Raw genomic sequence first — 18500 nt, 5'->3', positions numbered from 1 at the left:
TCTTAGCCTATCTAATTGACAAATATGCCAAAAAATCCCGTGGGGTGCTATATGCAGCCTTTATCGATCTAAAGGCTGCTTTCGATTCAATTCCACGTGTAAGACTCTGGGATAAATTGAGCACATCAAGTATAGACAAAAGACTATTATTTCTGATGAGCTGTTTGTATAAAGACACGGTGCTGCATGTAAGAACTTCGTTAAACGGCCATCTTATAGGACCAGTTTCTGTCAGTAAGGGGGTCAAGCAAGGTTGCATCCTGGCCCCAGCTCTATTCAACATCTACATCAACGATATGGTTAACTGTTTGTCATCTCCGGACTTCCACGCCCCCAAACTGGCTGACAAAGCAATATCAGTGCTTTTGTACGCTGACGATGCGATACTCCTATCCCGAACAAGAATAGGCTTAAATAGGCTCATAGGTGAATTCTCAGCATACTGTAGGAGAGAGCAACTTGCAATAAACTATCAGAAAACCAAAACTATGGTTTTTGCAAGGAAACACAGACAGTATAGCTGGAGGATGGATAACCAGACAATTGAACAAGTCAAAGCCTTCAAATATCTGGGTATCGTTTTCCAGTCGACTGGGTCCTGGGATGTCCATCAAAAATGTGCCAAAGAAAAAGCAGCTCAAAGTATCAAGATGCTGTCCCGCTTCTTCTACACGAAGGGGGGCAGATACATCCCAGCAGCCCTTGAAGTTTATCAAGCAAAACCTCTGGCGCAGTTACTGTATGGGGCCCAAATCTGGACGGGGAACCACTGCTCCAGTCTTGAGTCTGTCCAGTCTAAATTTCTAAGGCAGATTCTCGGTGTCCCCCCCTGTGTTCCCAACGCAGCATTAAGACTCGAGGCCTGCCTTCCATCTGTGGAAACTCGGACTTGGCAGAGAACATTCAACTATTGGCTTCGTCTTAATCTGAATCCACCTGGTCTACTGCCTTTAGTAATGCAAGACTCTCACAAAAGCAAGTGGTTCAAAACCGTGCATCAAAAACTCCTTACATGCGGTCTGCACTCACAGTCCCTATTATCAATGGGCCTCATCAAAGCAAAGAGTCTAATAGGCCAGCGCCTGAAAGACATCGAACGACAAAACAACCTGACCATCTTAAAGAAACTGTGCCCATGGTATACCTACTTTCCCCCTTCTCATTTTGACTCTCCAGCTTCATACTTGTCTAAACTAACCATCCCGAAATACAGACGTGCCTTTACATTGGCTAGATGGGATGTTCTTCCCTCTGCTGTACTCGAAGGTCGTTACCAAAAGACTCCATTTGAAAAACGACTCTGCCCATGTGGAGATGGTAACACGGAAACAGTGTCTCACGTCCTTCTTTCTTGCCCCCTCTACAAAGACCTAAGGAATGAGATTATTACTCCACTCATTCTCTCCAACCCCGGCCGTTCATCAGACATTACACTGTATTTTCTATTATCTGATACGGAAAGTCAGATAACAGAGAAGGTCGCGAGGTACATCGAGAGAGCTGCGAAATTGAGGGCCACCATCTGAGTGACAGACTTGTTCATCCGACGGACCATCTTTTGCCTGTTCTTTTCCTCCTTTTATCTCTATTTTTACTTTTAATTCTTGTACAGCTGTGGCCTGTTGGCTTTGCTAATAAAGTTTTGTTGTTGTTGCACTGCCGAGGGCGGTATGCTCCCCCCGCACTCCTCTTCCTCTGCCAGTGGCAGTGGCAGCAACAGCTGTGGCACTCTCCTTGGAGGCCAGAACTGTCACCTCTTTGGCAGGTCCTGCCTTGCAGCCTTTTCGCCAATAGGAGCGCTTCTGGTCTCCTCCCACCCTTGTCCCTAACATAGATCTTTATTCCCCACCCCCCTTGTTCACTCACACCTTCTTCCTTGGCAGGGGGCAGCAGCACCATTTAGTTCACCTCCAGTGCTAAAATGTCTTGAGCTGGCCCTAGGAACAATAAGCCTGCAAGTAGAATATACTGCAATCTATGCTTGCACACTCATAAAGGCTTTCAGTCAGTAGTGATACAGCTGCTACCACTATGGGAAGAGGGATCCCTCACTCTGAGGCAGCAGCAACCATATCTTCACTCGTCTCATGCTGGCAGCAGTGAGTGTTCTTTCTGCGGAGAAAATAGCCAGCCAGTTGTGGGCTGGGATTAGGAGGGGTGGGGAGAGCAGGGCACATCTGGCTGGCTTCCTGCTGAAACTGGATGTGCATCTTAGAAGGCAGAGTAGGGGTGGGGAACATCATGCACAGGAGCCAAATTCAGTCCTCTAGCCCTCTCTATCTGGCCCACAAAACTCACCCCATTTCCCCTGATCACACCTCTGACTAGTTCTGCTTCATATCCCATATATTTTTTGCCGGGATGGAATGTGGATTTAAAAGGCAGATAATGCCTCTTGCTTGTCCAGCTAGAGATTAGAGAGGGGTGTGTAAGTGTGTGTACAAATTACATAGGTAAAATCTGCATTTGTTGTTCCACCTGCTTTTGCCTCTGCCCATGCCCACCTTTGGGAGGTGTCCAGTTGCACTGACTGTGGATGATTATTCCAGCCGCTGTGAGGAATGCCAACCTCATGGCCAATCCTCACCCACTGCCTGGCATCAGTGGACAATTTTAAGTGAATATATAATCACAGTCTTTTTCCCACTGGAAACTCACCAGTCTGATTTTGGGCCAGAGTTAAGCACTGAATGGGAATGAGGATCGAGATCTATTTACTGGATTTTATCTATTTTGGGGAGTGGGGATTTACACATAATTTACCAGCCTTGAGTCTTCAGGGTAAACCCAGCAAAAAATCTGGGCAGATGAACAAATGGCACCCCCCCCATACGGATAAAATGCTTTTGCACTAATGCTTCTGGTTATAAGGAGTGAGATTTAAAAGGAAGTCCAGCCCAGGAACTTGTCTGAACTTCTTATTCATATGTCTGAGCTCATGAAGCCAGAGCCTTTTTAAAAGAGGCAGACCAGGCACAGAGATGGCATAATGGAATCATTGAGATTGACGTAAATCTGAAGGCCTGTCTGGAATGTACACAAGAGAGGGGGTTTGGGTTTTGTTTTGTTTTTTAAAAAGCAAGTGGTTTTTTTGGGGGGGGAAATCTATCTTTAGTAAGTCATGGGACTGTGGAGAAAGGCATAGGATAAAAAGGGGAGGAGAGGAAAGAGAGTTCGCTGTGATATATTTGCACTAAGAACTAAATAAGAAATTAGCCGAACCAATTAGCCTGAGCAGAAAATAGCTGTCCACAGAAAAAGCATAGTCAATAATGCAAATGTTCGAGAGAAAGGCTTTTCTCATAGCCAATGGGCTTTATGTTTTTTTTAAAAGGCTGGGCCATAGCCAGCTAATAGCCTTCTTAAAGTAATCACTGATCTTGCTGATAAATGGAATGAAGCACAGAAAGCCTATGTGGATTTCACTTAGGCTATTGTTCCAGTGTCACATTAGAGAGACAACAAAGAGTTGCATGAATATCAAGGGGATAAGAGGCTGCTGCGTTCACTTTTAGCAAGAGGCAGATGAACAGGCTGCCATCAGTGATGTTGGGTGGCATCATGGTGGGGAACCCACAAACCCCTTGCCTTATCCAGCCAAACGCAACTTGTGACCCACCAAATCATAGCCCTGTGGGCCATAAGCTGCTCTGGCTTAGCTTTCCTCCGCATGTACAGCAAATGCATGGAGGAAAGAACAATATTGTTCCCACTAGCTGCACCCTCGATGCCAACATGCCCACTGGTGATGGCCTCCAGGGGTTGCATGTTTGGAGTTAGTTTGGAGGGGGGCTATGCAAATACAGATTTATGTGCACAGGGTTTTGCCACGTGAGTGGGGACCCTGGACTTGTGTGGAGGAGCCCTACACTCATACCCTGGAGCTGAACATGTGGCTGCTGGGGAAGGTGGCTAGCAGTAACACCAGTGGTGTGGGTGGGGCTGGCAGGCACAGTCTTGCTCCTTCCTTCATCCACCCATCCATCCATTCTGCCTGTGTGTACCCATCTCAGTACTGGTGTGATCCAGCTGCATGCCAGTAACCTAGGGCAGGCCTGAGCAATAAGAAGAAGAAGAATTTGGATTTGATATCCTGCTTTATCACTACCCTAAGGAGTCTCAAAGTGGCTAACAATCTCATTTTCCCTTCCTCCCCCACAACAAACACTCTGTGAGGTGAGTGAGGCTGAGAGACTTCAGAGAAGTGGGACTAGCCCAAGGTCACCCAGCAGCTGCATGTGGAGGAGCAGGGATGCAAACCTGGTTCACCAGATTAAGAGTCCACTTCTCTTAAGCACTATACCACACTGGAAACCTCCCAAGCGAAGTGCAGCTCACTTTCCATGCATGACCACTCACTAGTGGCTTATTATCCTTCTTCTGTTTTTGCTACCTGCCTGGTATTACAAAAATGAGACCATGGCAGGGGTTGTCAAGCACCTGGCAGATCTACAGTTGATGTGGCTAGTCAGCTGCATTCAGTTTGGTGAATCAAGAGTGGGGTGGCCACTTAAGTGTCACCAAAAAAGTGGGCACAAAAGGACACCAATTTGCATAGCATTTACATATCCTGATTTATATGCATAGATATAACTGATAGGATTTAAATAGAAACGCAGTGTATCTCAGAATGGTGGTGAAGACTGTGATTAGGCACTGGTGTGTTTGCCCAGACTGCTGGGTACTCACTGCTCATGGCCAACGTGAAGGCTTTGGCTTTTCTTTCTTGTGGATCCTTATCTTCAAACCACACTTGGACCTGACAGCCATTCCAACAGAGGGCTCTTCTCTGACAGCCGTTCAAATAGAGAGCTGTTCTTTGTAAAATGGCAGAACGTAGAGCTGACAGCCCAGGAGAAACAGGCGCTCAAGTTGAACAACCATGTGTGCCTGAGCTCACAACTCTGAGCTGGTTTGCAAGGAATCTAAACAGGCAAAGCAGATGTGCACTGACGTATCAGCTGTAGGCTGATTCAGACACTGAGCTGTAGGGCCCTTTCCCATCCAGCAAACTGTAATCTCTCCCCAAGCGGAAAATGACAGCAGAAAACTTCTAGGGCAGATTGGCATTTCTAGACTGATGAGGCAGATTTGTTGTTTTCTGCTTTGGGAGAGCTGTGCCAGAACAATGGGCTGGGTTTTTCCATGGGGGCACAGATGTGTATTCTCTGCAATGTAATCAGGTGTGGGGGTGCAGGTATGGTATAGCTTTGGGGATGGCCGAGGACCCACTGAGCAGTGATAACCGGTAATGAGAGGATTAACGGTTATTAAATGGTAATGACTCTGCAGTTGAGCAATAATGGAAAAACGAGACACTTCAGAGAGCTTTAATAATCCGTTATTTCTCAAAGGCTGCAGATCACTGGGCTGAGCTGACCAGCAACGTGTCTCCCAGGCAATGAATGTGTAAGGAGGTGGTTGCGAGGCACCTCATTAAGGGAGTGCTTTGCACCAAGCCTGAGGTTCACCTCCCACCAGTGAACTTCAGTGCTGCCACACTTGTTTCTCTGCCAAAGGTCCATTCAGAAAACCTCTAAAGAGTCATAAAACCAAGATTTACAGCATATCTGCCTATGGAGGAGCACTCCAAAACAGCAGCCTTGTAAATTAAGAGCTTTCTGTTAGCTCTGTCGCTGGCAATTTCCTCCCAGTAGCTCCCACTTGAAAGACTTTCTTGTTAATCCCCAGCAAGGGCTGCTTTCCCACCCATTCTAGGAAAAATGGTTCAAATTCAGTCCAGAGAATATGATCCTTTGCACAATGTTGGGTGTCAAAGCAGGGCATCCCATTAGGAACATGAGGTTGAAATCTATGCAGACGTTTTGGTCCATGTAACCATCTGGGAACAACTAGCCTTGTCAAGTCTTCGATGAGACCCTTACACAGTAAAAGTCAGCGAGTTTTGCTATGTTACAACCTTAAAAAAAAGTAACATAAAGCCAATGTTGTTCTATGCAAAGCCTTTCTCTTGAACATTTGCATTATTGACTACACTTCTTCTACTGAGATTAATGGTTTGACTAATTTCTTATTTAGTCAATAATGTAAATATTCATAAGATCACATTTACTCCCTACCCCTCTTCTTTTGTTGTATACGTTTCTCTATTCCACGATTTACTAGACAAAGGGAAAAGGTTTTTTTTAACATGTAAAATGCTCTGCTAATGTAATAAGCATAATTTAAGGGTCCTTAGATGGGGAACTGGTGCCCTCCAGATGTTAAGAACACAAGGAGAGCTTGCTGGATCAGGCCAATGGCCCATCTAGTCCAGCATCCTGTCCTCACAGTTGATGACCAGATGCCAGTGGGAAGCCTGCAAGCTGGACATGGGTGCAACAGCACTCTGCCCACCTGCAATTCCCAGCAACTGTTGCTGAACTACAACTCCCATCAGCCTCTGCTTCCATGGCTTGCACTTGCCATTTCAGGCAATACAAGGCCCATATGCACCTCCTATAGCAGGGTTGAGAAAACTACCTCCCTCTCAGATATCATTGAAGCCAAATTCTCATTGGCCCAATGATTAGGGTTAATGGGAGTTGTAGTCTGACAACATCTGGAAGGTCACAGCTTCTGCATCCCTGCTCAAAGGTAGTTTCAGTAGCCCTTTTCTTCCCCTTTTCTTTTCTTGTGCCTAGCCTACTTACGTTGACCCAATGAGAAACCAGTGTGCTGGAGACCCACCCAACCCAGGTGTGATAACATGGAGTGGTAGGGCAGAATCATTACAGGCATAACATTTTTTTTAAAAAAACCCCAATGCAAGTTTAAAAGCTATTAGAGACTTGGAGGGAATTGTGTTATCTTGCCAGAAGAGGGAGGAAGAAGCTAGAGCTCCCCCGCACAACCCAAAAAACCCTTATTGAAAAGGAAGAATGAGAGGTGCAGCCTGTTTTTTTCTCAGCAATTTTAAAAATTGATTTTATAATACAATAATTGCATATAGATAAAAAACTGTAGAGAGTAATACAAATTAGTGAAAGAATAAAGCATAAGAGAAAACCAATAGTGCAATATGGAATCATGAAAATAATTGTCACATAACTAAGTGCAGCAATACATTAAATAAATAATTTTGATGCATCTGGGTGTACAACTAAGGAGACATTACAAGACTACAATCAGTGAAACCACAGGGACCCCTCGGCAGAAGGAAGAGGATAATCATGGACTGCCCTGTTTGTGAAACCAAGTGGCATAAAACTTTCCAGCTTTACATTGCCCCCTGGCTGCCCTGAATTTAGAAGAAATCATTACCAGTAGCATGAACTGTCCCACCAATTGCCCTAAGAGAATGCTTACCAAAATTTCCCAGTCATGGCATGGGCTGCGACTAGCAGGTGAGAAACTAATTCCGTAGTAGTGATGGCTAGGGCTTCGGTTGCAAAAAGGTTTCATTGGGCCAACCAAGGGATGGGGTGAACTCGATAGTTTGGTTAGTAATGAAATATATTTTCTGAAAGATTCAAGAATCCTTTTACTTGTAGTAACCATACAGTCCCATCACATGTGTTTGTATGAACCAACTGCCTGACATCCCGGGACATTCAGGAGAGGAGACCAAGGCCACAAAAGAGAGGTATCTTGGGGTTAAATGCCAAGGGTGGATTAATTTCAAAAACATATCCCTAGTGTGTGCCAATGGAGATTCCATACATCTATTAACACTGCTTTCAGTGATGCAAGCTGAGCTGCAAATTGTTCTTTAAGATTTTCATCTGTAATCTCTACCATTCTAGAAAGGATGAGTGCCATCTTGTCTCCTTCCTCACTCTCCTTTCCCGTTTTTTCTCTGTGTCTGTCTCTTGGGTTAGAAAACAAAGTAAGGTTGCCCATTTTTGTCTTAAAAGCAGGCACTGTAACTTGTTCAATATTTCTAGGGGAGAGAATGCTCATTGAGCAGAAGTCTCAGGCCATTAGATGGAGCGATTGCTTCAGGGAGGCATCTTGTCTCAAGCCAGGCTATGTCTTCCAATACATCCTGTTTTCTAGGACCCAACAACTGACTGCACCATCTTGCTGGCTATACCTTGGGAGCAGAGCTTTACTATTGAAGAAGTAGCTGAGCTGAGCTCTAATGTGTGGAGAGGAAGGTGAAAGTGAAGAAGTCGAGCCCTGTTTCCAATTCTTATGCCATTTTGTATACTATTCATAGTCATTTTCTTCTTTGGTGATCGCTTGTAGCCAAGTAAGATTGCCTTCCATGAACATGGTCTTAACGGTGTGTATACTATTCTATATGCTATTTATGAATTGAGTCTTTGCAGTGCACTTAGAATCCCTTCTGAATTTCATTTTGAATTGAATATCGACCTGCCTGAACCCTCCCGTTGAAAACACTTCCTGGGTCCTTGAATGGTAAATCATATATTCTCAGCAACAAATCTTTTGCATTTTGAAAGTAGGGAAATGAAATATCCCTGCAAAGAAAGAAGGAAGCAATCTGGGTTTTATTTTGCACAACAAATAAAGTAGCAGAGAATTTTATGCATTACAACTGATTATCTGGAAAGGTCAAGAGAGCTTGTGATTTCTAAAGTACTTGTACATGATTGATAATGTTCTGCTCCAAAGCTAGGACATCACCTTGTCGTCTTCAAAAGATTAGTCTGGAAGTCTGTGTGAAAGATTTTCAATCAGCAAAGCAACGGTCAAGATTTCCACCCACCCTCCAATACCGATTTCATCTTTACAGCAAATATTTCTTCTAGTACAGGGTTTGATAATGATGCAAATACTGGAGAGAAGCAGGAAACCCAAGAGGAAAGAATGAACCTGCATTGATTTGGACTGTGAGCTGAAGTCCACAGAAGGGAATGAAAAAGCTCCCATTGACTTCAGTGAGCTTTGATTCAGTTTCCTAGAGAGAATGAAGCAGCAGGAGGCTTTCACAAAGGTTGTGCGCAATCAATGAAAGCAAGAGGTTCAGCACACCAGGAGACGAGCTAAACACAAATAAGGCAAGGAAGCAAGTGGAAACTGCACCTCTCCAGGCACCTGTTTCCCATTCTCCCTACCTCTCTGCTATTGCTTAGTTGATCTTATGCATGCATTAGATTAGATATCCTTTCCCCAAAAAACTATTCCCACAGGTGCTTTATGTGGAATTCCCTTGCTGTTTACTAGAAATTTACAGGAAAAGCATTAGGTAAGAGACCTAGTCTGCCTTGCCGACTAGAGCATATTTTCTCTGAAAACTCATCTGCTATATGCCTGCCTCCGCTGTGCTTTGTTTGATACTGTCATTTTATTCTGATATTGTGCATTGTATCCAACCAAGTTATACTCTGAGTCATGCTCATTACCATCACTGGGGCTACTCGGAGCAGGATTAGTATTAGAATAATAGAATTGTAGAGTTGGAAGGGACCCCGAGGGTCATCTAGTCTTTTCCTTGCAGTGTGGGAATCTCAGCTAAAGCATCCAGGATGGATGGCCATCCAACCTGTGCTTTAAAACCTCCAGTGAATGAGTGTCCACTACCTTTCCAAAGGAGTAAACACAACCCTGTCATTTTTTGCTACTGTTAGTCACTTAACAGTGTTGAATGTGTGGGATGCATTTTCTATAAGTATATAAGTATAATGCATAAACACTTCTCTGGAAAAGCCTCCATTCTAGAGCATCTACACATTATTATATCAAATAATGTGTTCAAAAACTGTCTCCAGAAGTGCACCACTTTTCATGCTCTAAAGCAGAGCTAGAAGTCCACGGTGCACAGTTCTATGCAACATCCTTACCAAGCACTGGGCAACAGGCACCTCTGCTGTATCAGTCAATCAATCAATCAATCAATCAATCAATCACACATTGCTCCTCCACTGCCTACCATCTCCATCTGGGAAAATCTTATCATCTCAGCTCCAAGAGTGGGACTGGGGAATTTTCCTTCCTCTGGGGCTGGGATTAGTGAAATGAGGCAACAGCCCATCTCCAGCATTTGGGGGCGTCCAGTTCCTCCTTGTCACTGTCAATAACAGGATTCTAAATCTGTCTCTCAGATTTGGGGGGTGGGAGGATTTGCGTCAGTGGGTGACTTTTATAGCTGAAGGAGAAGGAAGGGGGAGACTCCTGGAATGCGAAACAGCTGCTGCTTGAGTCACAGATAGAGAAGGTTTCCTTTCTGGCAGGCCAGGGGGATTTGCAGTCAATGTTGCCTGGGGCATGAAGAGGAGAGAGGTGGGGGGAGAACTCCATCCAGGTCTTTGCCTTGCTTGTACATTCCCATTAGCTCTCTGTGGGAGGGAGGGATGCTTTGCCAACCTCACAGCTGGTGAGAAAGAGCTGCTTTCCTTCTCTGTACCACTTTCCCCATCTCCATCTCTCTTCATGCACCCCCTGCTCCACCAACTCACCCCTTTATTTATATTCATATACATCTTATCCCCTACCTTCCATCTTGCTATCTCCTCTTCTGTCATAAGGGCATAAGTTGTCTTTTCCCTGTAAACAGTTAGCATCTTGTGTCCCAGTGTCGCTGCAGAAGGGTGACTGCCATTTTTGTGGCATCTCCGTGTCCACCCACATGGAGTTGCAGGAGAATCCATAAGACCCATGAAATGGAGCTTGATCTACCAAAGGATTTGCAGGCAGAGGAGGATGGAGTGTAATAGAAAGACATGAGGAATATTGACAGCAGTATATCTGAGCTCTCAGAGACACCCCCCCATCTGCACTATACATTTAAAGCAGCATCGTGCCACTTTAAATGGTCAGAACCTACTCCAAAGAATCCTTAGATAAGGGTTCTGAGAGTTGTTAGGTGACCCCCTCACAGAGTTACAGTTCTCAGAGTTCCCTGTGAAGTGGGATTGATTGTTAAACCACTCTGGAAATTGTAGCTCTGTGAAGGCAGCAAGAGGTCTCCTTACATCTCCCACCACCCTTAACAGACTACAGTTTCCAGGATTCTTTGAGGGCAGCCATCCTCTCATGAGATGCTACCCATCCCTGTACACTCCATCGTGGTTGACAGAAACTGCCTCTTTGGGGTTTGGCTGAGGTGCCCTTGGTCCCACCTGTCTGAGGGCTTTACCTTGGACAAGCTTTTAAAAATTATTTTGCACCCACAATTTCTGTTAACCTCAATTATTCCTTCAGCCCTATTGCAATAACCTTGAATGCACTTTAGACAGCACTCCTTCAGCTACGTTCTCTCTCAGCCTGTTTTATGCAGAGCTACAATAGGGACATGGGTGGCGGGAGGGACACGGGTGGCTAGGGCTTGCCGATTGGAAGGTCAGCGGTTCAAATCCCCGTGACGGGGTGAGCTCCCGTTGCTCAGTCTCTGCTCCTGCCAACCTAGCAGTTCGAAAGCACGTCAAAGTGCAAGTAGATAAATAGGTACCGCTCCGGCAGCAAGGTAAACGGCGTTTCCGTGCACTGCTCTGGTTCGCCAGAAGCGGCTTAGTCATGCTGGCCACATGACACGGAAGCTGTACGCCGGCTCCCTTGGCCAGTAAAGCGAGATGAGTGCTGCAACCCCAGAGTCATCCTCGACTGGACCTAATGGTCAGGGGTCCCTTTACCTTTACCTTTACAATAGCAAAGTTATATCAACCTTTCCTCATAAGAAACATTCTTGAAATCTTTCAAGTTGCTCTTCTATAGAAATGCTTATTTTTTTCAAATTATTTTTTCTTCCAAATGTCCAGCCCAGACAATGCCCCTGATGAATAATAATAATAACAACAACTACTTTTATTTGTATCCCGCCCTCCCCGGCCAAAACCGGGCTCAGGGCTGCTAATATCAAATATATAACATTGGTATAAAATCAAACAATAATTAAATTACCTCCTAAAAACAAGTCAGGATCAAATTAAAATCTAATTAGATGGCTTTCTGCAGGATTAGATGAAGTTTGCCTTCAACCCAAATATGTTGGTGCTTTCAGTATTTTATAAGGACTGTGCCATTTAAATAAAGATTGGTTTTTAAATACCATTTTAAGGACTTCCATTTCCTCTTTTGGTTTTTTGTACTGGGCCATTTGCTTCCAGTCCAAATATTACCACCACTCCAGTCTTAACAGGGCCTGGTACAAGATTATTCACCACCATCATAAGCAGAAATGCAGTGACAATGCAAATCCATTTTTGTGTAATTACGGTAACCGAAGCCTTCATTTCTATTTTTTTTCCAGTTCACATGTCAAGGTAACAAAAATGCTTAAAATGCAAGCAGTGGCAAAGCTTCCATTCTTGAAAATTCTTCCAACGGGTCACAAGGCCATTCAATTCCACCTGAATAACAGAATCTTTATTTGTATTGACAATGCTTCCCAATTTAGTGTCATCAGCAGATCTCATATCCCTGAGCAACTAATGTGTATTCAATAATATAGGCCCTTATGAGAAATTCCACTGGTTTCATCTCTCTAGAAACTGTGGGTTTGCCTTTCAGCACAAATCTTTACATCTTCCATTTAACCAGTTCCTTACTCCTTTTTTGCTTTATGGCTTGCATAATAGCCAACGTTCCCCATTTCAATAATAATTTCCCACATGGCACTGCATCTAATACTTCACTAAGATCTAAATTGATTAGATCAACTGCATTTCCCTTGGACCAAAGGGTGTGGGGGAGACATCAACCACCTTCTCCAAGAAGGATAGCAGAGTAATCCGGCTTGCCTTGCCTTTGATCAGCATATGCTACATTATATCCAATTTGCCCTTTTCTGTAATAAATTTAATTATTCTTTCCTTTAATATTCATGCTAGACCTGGCATATCATAGTTTAATTTTAAACACTCAGTTATAGAAGTCATTAGGGTTCCTTCGTTTTCTTTTTCTTAAAATATCAGCAGCAAATTTCTGGTTGCCTGGTACCGTCAGAGGGTCATTGGATTTTTAAAAGATTTATTGCAGCTGGACCCGCTCCTTCGTGTGGACCTCTGGTGTTCACATGTCAAGGGTACCTGAACCTCAAAATACAAGACTGCAGTGCCTACTTACTATGGGAGTAAATTCCAACAACTCTAGTTAGCTTTCCAAGCAAGTATGTGCAAGGACACAAGGGAGCCCTGCTCAGTCAGATCAAAGGCCTATAGCCAAGCATTCTGTCCCCATAGCAGCTAAGCAGATACATATGGGAAGCCCACAAGCAGGCTGTGAGCTCAATAACACTCTCCTGTTTGTGTTCCCCAGCAACTGCTATTCAGAGACTCACTGCCTCTGACACTGTAGGTAGAGCATAGACATCATGGTTAGTAGCTACTGATAGCCTCATCCTGCATGATTTCTAATATTCTGTATATAAAATTTTATTATTTTCCTTTAAACAACATTTCCAACATAACACAAACACAAAAAAACCTTTTTGCTCTGCCGAGCTTACAACTTCCTTCCTTCCCTTCAACAGGTATCCTATATCAAATCCAATCGCGCAATTTAAATCTTTACTATATGTCCTCATTGTAGGATTTTTTTCAATCCTGCTAGTGTCTTTAAATTTTTGCAGTTGTCATTCAAATATACAATGAATTTACTCCAGTCTCTTTGGAATTTCTGATCTTCCTGCTCTCAGATCCTGAGTCAGTTTGGCCAACTCTGCAAAGTCCATCATCTTCGTCTGCCACTCCGCAATAGTAGGTACTGCTTGTAATTTCCACATGATTTCTAATATTGGGTGCATGGTCTTGAGGTGCATTAACCTCCCTGCCTTCACCTTATGTCCGTTTTCCTTCCAGTATGACCCTTGTCAATATTTTTTTTAATGAAAAACTGAGTCCAAAGAATGCATTAATTATTTGCTCCTTGCCTTGGCTGTCTCGTGCATCTTCAGTAGGGAGCTGCCTCATGTATTCTGTTTAATGTTTTCCTTTTATTGATGTGACTTCAAAACCTTTCACCTTCAGTAATAGTTTAGGCATCAGTCCAGGTGCTTTTATCTTTCAGCAATTTTTACTTTATTCCTATATTCTTTGACCTGTGCAGTATAACATTCCTTAATTGCCAACTCATTTTAATATACCTTATCAGTGCTCTGCCTTTAAAACAATCTCCAAAAAAAAATATCAAACCAATCCTTCTTGATGCTTATTCCCCCATTTAAAACAGATATAGTTATAACTTATCTAGAAGATTTTCTGCCTTAACTTGGTGCAATGCTTGTCCACTGTAGTTAATGTTAGCCCTGCTCAGAGTAGACCCATTGGAATTAATGGGCCTAAGTGAGTTGTGCCCATTAAGCTCTACCCTGAACTAATGCTGAATGCAATCCAATTTATGCAATGCAAAAGTTATAAAGAAACCTATTTTTGTCAGCTTTTAAATGCATACAGCCAACATACTTAACAAGCTCCTTATTTTCACAGAAAAATGCCCTATAAGAACTGACACGACATGTAGATGCACCACCATATCCCATCTCTAATAGTATCTGAACAGAACCATTGTGGTTATTCTTGTTCAAAGTTATTTATTCATGTGTTTATTTAACTATTTATAGCCTGCCTTTTTCTCTGTAATAGGACCCTCAGGGCATCTAACTATCAGTATTTAAAGCATAACAGCCAAGTAAAACAGCATAAAAACCCAATAAAATGCTGAATACAAACATCATAGATCAGAAGCAGTATTATGCCACAATAAAAACATAAGCTACAATCATTTCCTATTACTCCACTGTGTGCTCCAATCAAATGCCACTTTAAACCACTTTTTTTTTAAAAAAAACCTTGCCTCCTTTACTCCGAAAGAGAGGAAAACAGGCCACATCTGAGGCTATATTATCACAATCATCATCACCACCATTATCAATTATGATATTTCATTTTTTAAAACGCCCATCATTTCATGGGATTCCAGGGAGGCTTACAAAAATAATCAAATAAGATACAACATAAAATATGGCATATTGTGGAATAATTATTCATATAAAACTACAGGCATAGATAAGTCCAGAGCAGTGCAAACAAAATGCTAACCATTGGGCTCCAGAAAGCAATCATCTCCCCCAAACATGGGAACAATTGCACCTCAAAATTGATAACAGAAAGTTTCAACAAGGGGGATAGCTGCACAGGAAAGAATATTCACAACCAGGGAGCCACATCTGAGAAAGCCCTGTCCCGTGTCACCACATAGTGAGCTACACCTGGTGACAAAATTATGGGACAGATCTTCCCTACAGGTCTCAAGGCAAGGGTCATCAGATATTGGGAGAGGCACTCTTTTAAATTACGGCAAGCATCTTCTCTTCATACTCATGCCATAATAATGGAAACAGATCCCACAAAAAATGGCCAAGTAGCGCTCTAGACACCTCCACCTTCACAATACCTGTTTCAACAATGTCAAGTTTGGAGTGAATATGAGCAATGTTGACCCTAAAGTGCTTTGCAAATTTGCACTGCAGGCTTCTTAATGGCTGGCTGTTCTCACTTCCAGATTGGACCTGACCAGTCTGTTCTCAACCCTAAAGAGGTCTGCTGGTCAGTTTCTTGAAGTGATGGTAAGAGAAATTCGTACAAAAATGTTGATAAACTTTCATGAGGACTTTTTTGACAAAATTGTGAACTGTGGAAACACGTGGAAATGTGGAGATCTGAACTTAGGACTGGAAAACCGAGAAACTGAAATCGACAGAGTTGCCCTTTCCTAGTTGTGACCCACCCTGCGACCTTTGGGTAAAAGAGATGAGATATAAAAACTACAAACAAACAAATTTAGGCTTGCATATGTGGTTTAAAGATTTTTTTAAAAAAAGTTACTGTTGATAATTAGATGCGCTTCTATTGCTGTTAAGTGATTCAACCTTTTTTTGGTTTGACCAATAAAATAAAATAACCTGAAAGTGCTTTTGAGGGCTTTCTATTCCCATAAAACTATTCTGCTGGTTTAAGCCCTTTTCAATAATTTCCGGCACCCCTTTCCAACTTCTTTTCTCCTTCCTACACAGATTGTCTCCTCCACACAGAAGGTCCAGATGGATGGAGGCTGCTCATGTGATGTGTGACCAGGACTCCTTTTTTAAACTTCCTTCTGCTCAGTTCTACTGTGCAGGGATGAACCAGACAATAGAGTTTTTTGACCCAGATTCTATGTAGGTAGGAACCCTTGCTAGATTGTAAGTGGGGAACTGGTGCTTCTCTGGATGTTGTTGGACTCCAGATCCCATCAGCCCCAGCTATCAAAGCCAATTGTAAGTGATGATGGAAGTTGTAGTCCAGCTACACATGGAGGGCCACAGGCTCCTCACCCCTCTTCTAGACAAACCTTTGTGCCCAAAGGAAATGCAGCAGTCTTTTTCTCTTTCAGTATCCTGCCTGAAAACACATGGGACTTTGACTCAACCTCTGTGCTTTTTCTTTCCTTTGCCTCCATGGAACTTAATTTGAAATACTGTAGTTTTCTAATTTGTAATGAACTTTATGCACATTGTACAGAACTGCATCTTACCCCTCAGAGAGCTACAATTCCCAGTAACCATAACAAATTACAGTGCTCAGGAAACTAATAATAACAATAATAATAATTTAATAACTGGGACAGATTGGGAGTGGGGATGAGCATTCAGATTCTCAATGAAATGCACATTCCTATTCTACTCCAGAGAGTCGGTGTTGTACAGCTGGATTAGGATGAGGCTTGGCTGCCTCTGCGAAGGGGATGCCTTTTCTCTTCTGCAGACACTGCATCCTAGCAAACAGTTTTGCATTCTTTCAGAAAGAGAGCATGTGTGCCCATTTCATAGATGAAGGTTATTGTGACTGATCCAACATCACCCAGTGAGCTTCCTGGTTGTGGGTAGATTTGAGCCTGGGACACCCCGTTCTTAGTCTGACACGCTGACCACTATACCACATTGCCTCTACGTAGAGCTATAGCTAGGTACGAGTTCTCACTCACTCAAGATCCACCTATCCCAGGGTGCTGATGAGCAGCTTGGAGTGTGGATGGTCTGGAACCGAGTCCCAGCAATCTACACAAGTCTGGTGGCTCTTATATCTTTTGACTGAGGCAAACGGCTGTTTGTTTCAACACAGTGGACTCAGGCTGAGGAGTTTTCATGTCCTCCTGACACCACATGGAGTGAATAACTGCTTATATCTCCCACTCCACTGCAGTGTGGAAAGTGCAGCCTTTCAAAAGCCACAGAAAAAGCAAAGGTGTGCATGCCTTCAGCCCCTCGCTGATGCCATTGTTGCTTTCCATGGGCCAGAATGACAGATGCACAGGACAGATGGGAGAGAAAGGGTGAAGAGCTGGCTGAGTGCAGCAGTGGGAGAGAGCAAGCCACTGACTCCACATGCTGCTGGCAAACCGCAGAATTAGTTGAGGTGGATGTGGAGGGGACCTCAGGTCTGGGGGCTCAATAAGCCGGTGTGCTGTTTTGTGTGCCCCAAGCTGGAGCTTGAAAACCTGCAAGATCTGTCCAGACATAGTGTAGTTGGAAAGCATCTGTTTTGAATGCAGAAGGGCTTATGTTCAGCACCCAGCATCTCCAGGTAGGGCTGTTGGCATAGACAATTCTGAGCTAGATGGACCAAGGTTCTGACTCAGTATAAGGCAGCTTCTATGACGATATTAGGCCAAAGGGGAAAAAATTAATGCGTTTGCACACCCAGGCAATGATATCCCACCTTCAACACTCATCTCTCTTTATTTTTAAATGTCACAGCATTTGCCAAACCAGGCTCTCCCCCTCATTTTCTGTCCTTGCCCCACCATCTACCACCCCTTTCTCCTTCAGCCAAGTACTAAGTGGCCAGGTGCCTAAATGCATGCATGCATGCAGTTTTAGAGTACCTGATCTTTCTAATTTAAAGTACACCCTCCTTATGTGCCTGTTTTCTTCCTAGTGAAGTGCAAAGGCTCCATATGATACCTGCTGGAAGGGAAAGAAAATAACCTGAGGCTAGAAGCACAAGTTGGGAGGGACATCCTTTCATTCTTTTGCCACTTATTGATTCCAGCTGAATCCTCTAGTCCATGTGCAGGCAAACTAAGGCCCGGGGCCCGGATCTGGCCCAATCGCTTTCTAAATCCAGCCTGCGGACATCAACATGGGAATCAGCCTGTTTTTACATGAGTAGAATGTGTCCTTTTATTTAAAATGTATCTCTGGGTTATTTGTGGGGCATAGGAATTCTTTCATTCTCTCCCCCCCTAAACAAAAGAGTCCGGCCCCCCCACAAGGTCTGAGGGACAGTGGACCAACCCCCTGCTGAAAAAGCTTGCTGACCCCTGCTCTAGTCTTTGCTACAATACCGAGATAAGACAGGCCCACTAAAAATTAACGAGGTGGATAAGTGTACGACAGCTGCTGAGATAGGGTAGGATGGGTTTAAAGAGTCCAAATGAGCCTCGCTCGGGGTGGGGGGGGTAGGGAATAAGCAGAAGGCTCCACTAAAGGCAGCTTACATTTTCTTGGTGCTGAGAAATGTTCTATGTACATTTAAAGCAAGTCTCTGTATATCTTTCAACACAAGGATTTCAGCGTACAGTCATACCTCGGGTTAAAGTTTCTTCAGGTTGAGCGT

Source organism: Podarcis raffonei, chromosome 1 (assembly GCF_027172205.1).
Source record: "Podarcis raffonei isolate rPodRaf1 chromosome 1, rPodRaf1.pri, whole genome shotgun sequence".
In the NCBI taxonomy this organism is placed as follows: Eukaryota; Metazoa; Chordata; class Lepidosauria; order Squamata; family Lacertidae; genus Podarcis; species Podarcis raffonei.
The sequence above is the reverse complement of the archived record's forward strand: the minus strand, read 5'-3'. Positions refer to the sequence as shown.